The sequence below is a fragment of the Coregonus lavaretus genome (assembly GCF_964263955.1).
Source record: "Coregonus lavaretus genome assembly, contig: HAP1_SCAFFOLD_5351, whole genome shotgun sequence".
In the NCBI taxonomy this organism is placed as follows: Eukaryota; Metazoa; Chordata; class Actinopteri; order Salmoniformes; family Salmonidae; genus Coregonus; species Coregonus lavaretus.
The window spans coordinates 1-8,525 of NW_028163096.1; the positions used below are offsets into that span (position 1 = coordinate 1).

Below are 8,525 nucleotides of genomic sequence, written 5' to 3' on the forward strand. Positions count from 1 at the left end.
ACACAGCTATAGTTTCATTCAGATGTGTTACAGTTGATTAGGAACCCGCTGTCCCGTCCATCATGATTATCCCAATAGATAATGACAATCTAATTCATTACCCTCCATGACTGGACTGTCTGATAGAGTCCAGATCTGGTTGCAAAGAAGCAGTGGAATCAAATTTAGTCACAACTCCCAATGAGAGAGACTGATGCTTTTTTATTCAAAGTTAATCACAGTTGATTATTCCAAATGTATTTAATATAGTACATATGTATTACTCTGTGAGTCCCATGAGAGTTGACCACGGTATCAGTCACTACTGGCTCTTGTTATAGACTGAACATAGAGGTCTGGGCCTTTATGGCACAGGAGTCACCGTATGGTTTAATTCCCAACTTCCTCTCTGGCTGTTTCCCCCTCTGTCACTACACTGGCACTTTGTGATGGCACGTCTGCACTGTTTGTCCAATCAGGATGAAGAGCAGTGCAGCCAGCAGGAAGAAGAAGACGGAGACGGGAGCAAACAGGAAGGAGAGGCCGTAGTGGACGCTGAGGTGGTAGACTGTTGGACATTGAGAGGAGTGTTGTCGCTGGGCAGCATAGCCCTCCAGAAAGTCCAGTACTTGGGTCCAGACTACATACATAATTACTACAACTAGGAGACATAGGCCTGGAGAGAGGAGAGGGGGAGGGGGGAGAGAGAGGGAGAGGGGGAGGGTGAGGGGGGAGAGAGAGGGGGAGGAAGAGGGGGGAGGGGGGGGGGGGATAGGGAAACATTTAAACTCAGTTAAACTTCATAGAACTTAAATGTGTCTCCTGATTTAACTTTGAGCTTCATGTAAAGTTGAGTGGACCCAACCATGGCTAGCAACTCATGATGGTCGTGTTCCCCTGCTCTGATCAGACGATGCATACATCAACCAACGTTTGCATGCCACGTCATCAACTGTGCCGCCGGGCACCAGATTGCTATAACATATGATGTGGTTAGCTGATACGTAAAAAGACCTATCCAGGCGTTGTAAGATCTGGCATGCGTCAGCAGAGGAACACCACCGATAACTCACCTCCAGTGAGCAAGAGTGCCCCGCCTACTTTGTAGAGCCTGTGGCTGGCCAATGGAGAGGCACAGATGATGACAAACCCACCAATCATAACATTGACCACACCCACTAGAAGGAAGACGCTCCAGAAGGCCCTGTAAACTGCAGCGTCTGGTGCCTGGTAATCCGTGGTTGGCTCAGAAGCAGAAAATGGGAATAGGTAGGTGGGCACACAGGTCTTTTGGTGTGGTTGATTGGCTTTGGGGAAAAAAACATTGTACTTTTATATTACAGTTCAGGTCATTCTTGGCATGCATCAATTAATATTGTCCGCTACAATATTTATATTTCATAAATCTGTGAAAATACCTCTCCTACTTACTGATCCAGAAGTGCCACACCGTGTCCTCCTCTCTCCTCCCCCTGAAGGAGCACCTCCAGAAGAGGCCCTGGTGGAAGAATGTCACAGTGTCCTGATCCTCCATCTCTTCCTCCCCAGGTCTGAAGGCCCCAGCCTCCCAGGCCTCTGAGGCCCCCCCAGGGCCACAGGTCTCCAAAGCCAGCAGCCAGTAGTCTGTCCCAAAGGAGAGCATCAGGGACAGGGCCCCCAAGCCCCCGAAGAACCCAGCTAGGAAGAGGAGCACACTCAACCTCTCAGCAGGAGACATGCCACTAGTGAGGCCTGTCTGTCTGTCTGTCTGTCTGTCTGTCTGTCTGTCTGTCTGTCTGTCTGTCTGTCAGTCGGTCAGTCAATTGTGAAGGTTTGTCAGCCTATCAGTGTGTCGGGTGGTCGCTCGGTCTGTCCGTCGTACTATCCTACGTACTGTAGCAGACCTATCCGCCTTGATTTCCATTAGTAGATCCTCACATACTTTGTCATAGGGGTGTGGCCAGGGGCAGAGCAAATATAACCGTCCAATGACCATCCAATCGGAAGTATCGTGTTTGACATGGAGGCTTCTAAACAGGAGCTGGTTATTTATGCTCCCTGTATTCCCCAGCAACTCTCACTCACCAATCAGATGTTGTGGAGAGACCTGTGTGTGTGTGTGTGAGAGAGAGAGAGAGAGAGAGAGAGAGAGAGAGAGAGAGAGAGAGAGAGAGAGAGAGAGAGATGGTATAGAAATAAACACTGTCGTCATGAGTGTGAGACGTCCAGTGATACTGTTACAATGTTTTTATACACATAGAAATAGAAGGGGGTGTGTTGTAGTCAAAAGTGAAACGTCTACCGTCTGGCATTCAGACCTCTGATGGAATCCTTTATCTGAGTTTTGTAGCAACTGCTTTTGTCCCCACAATTCAACAAAAATGAATAAATGTCTTATAAAGCGTTCATTTTTCAAAATAGAAAAAAACATGATGGAGATACATTTACAGTGCATACTGTATACAGTATTCAGCAAGTATTCACATCCTTTGATTTATTCCTGTCACGGACAGAAGAGGACCCAAGAGCGCAAGTTCAAATTCAGAGTTCTTTATTGAAGGTTTCAGGCGGGAAGAGGAGTGCCAGGGGTGTCAGGGGTTCCAGGGGTGCTTGGGGCTCTGGGGTTTTTCAGGGTCCTGTGGGTACCTGTGCTCCGGGGGTCACCAAATGTCCGGGGGTGTCCAGTCCAAGTGCTTAGTGTGTGTGTTCCCCAGTGATGGAGCGGCGTATCGGGCTGAGGGTGGTGAAGCGTCTGGGCACGCTCATCTGGTGGTCGGAGACCTGGGGGAACACACACACAACAGCAATATGAATGGCAGGCAGAAGTACAGATCTGGGCTGGGCAAATATCGTGGTGAGAGACAGAAAGCAGAATCGAGTTACCGGAGGGGCTGAAGATCGGAGAGTAGTCGAGGTCCAGAAGGCAGGTCGGGATAGACGGGGCAGTAGAACAAGGAGGCAGTCAAGAAAGGATCGGTATCACAAACAGGAGTCAGAGCGCAGACAGGCAGGTTACTGGTCCGGGTTTGAAGACGATCTGACAGGGCTTGGCTGAAAAACAGGGCTTGATATACTGGGAGAGGTTAGTGGGGAAATGCAGTTCAGCTGGCAGAGTAATTAGAACAGAGTGAGGCAAGGTGAGGATGGTGAGTGGGAAATGCAGTGCAGCTGGCCAGGTAACAAGAGCAGAGCAGGGCGGAGCCAGGTGGAGCTCGTTAGGCAGAGTAGGGAGAGAGTGAGCAGAGTGGCAGAGAATTGAATGCAATTAATGTTGCTACCAGGGAGAGAGAGTGCTCATGACAGGACCCCCCCTCCAAGGGACGGCCCCAGAAGTCCCAAGAACAACATCATGCCGGGAGGGTGGAGGGGAGCAGGCGGCGGGTCAGAACTCCTCCGAGCGGTCCGAGTGAATCTCCTCATCCTCAGAAGGAGCTGGAGGGTCACGGTCGGGAGACAGGACAGGCACTGAGACAGGAGCAGGGTCAGGCACAGGACAGGAAGCAGGGCGGGCAGGACGGCTAGGAACCCCTCTTGGACGGCCCCTACGGATTGCAGGCTGATCAGGATGTAGTCGGTGGAAGTCAGTGATAAGGGTCCGGTCCACTATCCTCCTGGCCGGGATCCAGGTCCTCTCCTCTGGACCATATCCCTCCCAGTCAACGAGGTACTGGAGACCCCTACCCCTTCGCCTAGAGCGGAGCAGCCGCCGGACGGTGAAGACAGGACCGCCATCTACGAGGCGCGGAGGAGGTGGCGCCGGAGCTGCAGGGACCAGGGGACTTTCATGGACCGGCTTGACCTTGGAGACGTGGAAGGTGGGGTGGACCCGCATGGAAGCGGGCAACTGAAGTCGGACCGCCGTTGGACTGATGACTTTCTGCACAGGAAAAGGACCAATGAAGCGAGGGGCCAGCTTTCGTGATTCAACCCGCAGCGGCAGATCCCGGGCAGACAGCCAGACCTTCTGACCAACCCGGTAAGTAGGTGCTGGGGTCCTCCGTCGGTTGGCACCGACGGCGTAGCTGGTTCCAGACTTCAGGAGCACAGTGCGAGCCTGGGCCCAAGTGCGGCGGCAGCGGCGGGCATACGCAAGAGCAGACGGACAGGTGGCATCCGCCTCCTGGCTGGCAAACAGTGGAGGTTGATACCCGTAGACACACTGAAAGGGGGAGAGCCCGGTGGAGGAACTGGTGAGTGAATTATGGGCATATTCCACCCAGAGCAGGTGTTGAGCCCAGGCCCGGGGATTTTGGGAAGCCACACACCTCAGTGCCTTCTCCAGCTCCTGGTTCATGCGTTCAGTCTGGCCGTTTGACTGCGGGTGGAATCCAGACGATAGGCTGGCGGTGGCCCCAAGGAGATGACAGAACTCCTTCCAAAAGGTTGCTGAGAATTGCGGACCCCGGTCTGACACTATATCCTGGGGTAGGCCATGGATACGAAACACATGTTCCAGGACCACCTGGGAGGTCTCTTTAGCAGAGGGTAGTTTGGGAAGGGGCACGAAGTGGGTCATCTTACTAAAGCGGTCAACAATGGTAAGGATGACTGTGTGTCCGTCAGAGGGCGGAAGGCCCGTAACAAAGTCCAGTGAAACGTGGGACCAGGGCCTCTTGGGTATGAGTAGGGGTTGCAGCAACCCAGCAGGAGGCTGGTTGGGGGTCTTGTTTCGGTTACAAGTGGGACAAGCTCGGATGAATTCTCGGACATCCCGTCTCATCCGCCGCCACCAGAACCGCTGGCGGACCAGATGAAGAGTGCGAGTGATGCCGGGATGACAGGCCAGACGGGATTCGTGCCCCCACTGAATCACAGGTGACCTGAGATTAGCTGGAACAAACAGACGGTTGGGGGCGCTGGTGCTTGGACCTGGCTGGTCCCGAAGAGCCTCCATGACCTGCTTCTCGATCTCCCAGGTGAGGGCCGCTACGACCAAGTGGCTGGGAAGAATGGGGGCTGTCATGGCGGTGGTCTCGTCCTTCTGAAACATCCGGGAAAGAGCATCAGGTTTGATGTTGCGAGATCCCGGGCGGTAGGAGAGCGTGAAATTGAAGCGCGTAAAGAACAGAGACCACCGCTGTTGACGGGAGTTCAGCCTCCTGGCTGTTTGGATATACTCCAGGTTCTTGTGGTCTGTCCACACTACGAATGGTTCCTTTGACCCCTCTAACCAGTGCCGCCATTCTTCAAGGGCGAGCTTGACAGCCAACAGCTCGCGGTTCCCAATGTCGTAGTTGCATTCGGCAGGGGTTAGCCGACGGGAGTAGAAGGCACAGGGGTGCATCTTGCCATCCTCAGCTGCTCTTTGAGAAAGCACTGCACCCACTCCCACGTCCGAAGCATCTACCTCCACCACAAACTGCCTTGCTGCATCTGGCATCTGGAGGATGGGAGCAGAAGTGAAACATGTCTTGAGGATATTGAAGGCCTTATCAGCAGCTGATGTCCATTGGTACGGTTGTTTAGTGCTGGTTAGCGCCGTGAGGGGTGCAGCCACTGTGCTATAGTTTCTGATGAATCTCCTATAAAAGTTGGCAAAGCCCAGGAACTGTTGCAACTTTTTCCGAGACTCAGGAACTGGCCAGGAAGTGACAGCCGACACCTTCGTGAGATCCATCTGAATGCTGCCCTCGGTCACCACATACCCCAGGAATGAAACGGTCTTGGCATGGAACTCGCACTTCTCTGCCTTCACGAAAAGAGAGTTCTCCAGCAGGCGGCGCAGGACCAACTGGACGTGGTGCGTGTGTTCTGACAGAGTCTTTGAGAATATTAAAATATCGTCAAGGTACACAAATACGAACGTATTTAGCATGTCCCTGAGGATATCATTCACTAGGGCTTGAAAAACTGCTGGGGCATTGGTGAGGCCGAAGGGCATGACGAGATATTCATAGTGGCCGGTTGGTGTGTTGAACGCTGTCTTCCATTCGTCTCCCTCCCTCATCCGCACCAGATGGTAGGCATTGCGAAGGTCCAGCTTTGTGAATACAGTGGCTCCCTGCAGCAGTTCGAAGGCAGACGAAAGTAAGGGCAGTGGGTAGCGATTCTTAACCGTGATGTCGTTCAGACCCCGGTAATCTATGCATGGACGAAGAGAACCGTCCTTCTTGCCGACAAAGAAGAATCCCGCTCCTGCGGGGGAAGATGACGGTCTAATTGTCCCGGCGGCAAGAGAGTCATTAATGTAGTCCTCCATGGCCTTTCTTTCCGGGGCTGACAGTGAATACAGACGACCCTTGGGAGGTGCTGTGCCAGGCAGGAGATCAATCGCGCAGTCATAGGGTCTGTGTGGGGGTAGAGATGTCGCCTTGGATTTGTTGAACACCTCTTTCAGGCTGTGGTAACAGGCCGGAACATTGGATATGTCGGGGGTAGCGCTAGATCTTTCCCGGTGAACGGGCAGGGTGGCCCCCCTTAAACAGGTCTGGTGACAACTCCTTCCCCACTCACGGACTGTTCCTGTCTCCCAGTCGATGTGGGGGTTGTGCTGACGGAGCCACGGGTATCCAAGAATGAGTGGTTGGCCAGGTGAGTGTAGGAGGTGAAACTGGATGGACTCCTGGTGGTTTCCTGACAGCAGGATTGTCACAGGGGCAGAGATATGAGTGACAGTGCCAAGATGATGCCCATCCAGGGCTCGTGCAGGAATGGGTTGTGTCAGTTGATGATGGTTCACGCCCAGTTGCTGTGCAAGCTCAGGGTCCATGATGTTTGCTTCGGCTCCGGAATCCACAAGGGCGGCCAATGTATGAGTCTTGTCAGAAAGCTGAAGGCGGAGATGAAGCAGGGTCTTTCGGATGGAGGGAGACTGAAGGCTTGTTGAGCTCACCCGGATCTCCCCTACACCTGGTGAGCTGCGGCTTTTGCCGGACAAGTGGCGACACGGTGATTTTCGCCACCACAGTAGAGGCAAAGGTTGGAGCTTAGACGGCGCCGACGCTCCTCGGGAGTCAGAGAGGCACGGCCAATCTCCATGGGCTCAGGCTGATTGAGTTGGCTATGGGACTTGACAGGCAGGGGCTGGACAGAAGCGGTATCGACCCGAGTGCGGATGGCAGGTTGACTGAGACGGCCCTTCTCCCTCCTCCGGGTCTGTATACGGCGGTCAATGCGGACGGCAAGGTCAATGGCGGCATCAAGCGTTGAGGGCGGGTCATGGGAAACAAGCTCGTCTTTGATATAGTCCGCCAGGCTATGGAGGAAGGCTTGCACCAGTGCCTCTGGGTTAAACGAGCTTTGACTGGCCAGGGTATGAAAGTCAATGGAGAAGTCTGCCACTGTCCGATTGCCCTGACGGATGGTGAGCAGAGCTTGTGACGCTTCGGCTGTTGGCGAGCCTAGGTCAAAGACCCTTAACATCTCCTCCTCAAAGGCACTGAAGGAGGCACAGGCTGGGGTTTGCCGGTCGAATTCCGCCGTTCCCCACAACCGAGCTCGACCGGTGAGATGTGTGATGACATACACCACCTTGGCTCCCTCTGTTGAGAAAGTCCTGGGCTGTAGTGCAAACTGGATTCGGCAGCTGCTCAAGAATGGTCTTACTTGCTTCTGGTTGCCATCAAAACGTTCCGGGTTCCCAATCTTTGGTTCAGGAGCGTGGGGATCTGGTGGCAGCACTGCCGGGCCTGCAGCATTGGGACCTCCAGCGGAGGGATGAAGGAGTGTCGGTGGTACAGGAACAGAAGGACCAGGGGGGGGTGCAGGTGGAGTAGCCGGGTTTGAGAGTAGTTGCAGGGCTTGGGCTAGCTGTTGTTGCTGCAGTTGGAACTGTTGTTGCTGCTGGTTGAATAGCTGGAGAAGGGAAGCGATGTCGCCAGCCATCCGATTTATGTCTCCCTCAGAGCGTTCCAGTCGCTGTAGGGCAGTCATCTCTGGCTCTTCTTCCATCGTGGTCAGGGAGTGCGCTGGGTCCATGATGGTCAGATCGTTCTGTCACGGACAGAAGAGGACCCAAGAGCGCAAGTTCAAATTCAGAGTTCTTTATTGAAGGTTTCAGGCGGGAAGAGGAGTGCCAGGGGTGTCAGGGGTTCCAGGGGTGCTTGGGGCTCTGGGGTTTTTCAGGGTCCTGTGGGTACCTGTGCTCCGGGGGTCACCAAATGTCCGGGGGTGTCCAGTCCAAGTGCTTAGTGTGTGTGTTCCCCAGTGATGGAGCGGCGTATCGGGCTGAGGGTGGTGAAGCGTCTGGGCACGCTCATCTGGTGGTCGGAGACCTGGGGGAACACACACACAACAGCAATATGAATGGCAGGCAGAAGTACAGATCTGGGCTGGGCAAATATCGTGGTGAGAGACAGAAAGCAGAATCGAGTTACCGGAGGGGCTGAAGATCGGAGAGTAGTCGAGGTCCAGAAGGCAGGTCGGGATAGACGGGGCAGTAGAACAAGGAGGCAGTCAAGAAAGGATCGGTATCACAAACAGGAGTCAGAGCGCAGACAGGCAGGTTACTGGTCCGGGTTTGAAGACGATCTGACAGGGCTTGGCTGAAAAACAGGGCTTGATATACTGGGAGAGGTTAGTGGGGAAATGCAGTTCAGCTGGCAGAGTAATTAGAACAGAGTGAGGCA

General features: G+C 53.9%; 1 pseudogene across 1 annotated transcript; it reads right to left on the reverse strand.

Annotated features, from left to right (window-relative positions):
- Positions 1-454: 454 nt before the first annotated feature.
- Positions 455-1,696, reverse strand: LOC311118484 (transmembrane protein 182-like; annotated as a pseudogene). The gene is made up of 3 exons: positions 1,411-1,696; positions 1,053-1,286; positions 455-655 (listed from the first exon to the last, which is right to left on the reverse strand). The product of its transcript is annotated as a transmembrane protein 182-like (transcript).
- Positions 1,697-8,525: the final 6,829 nt, after the last annotated feature.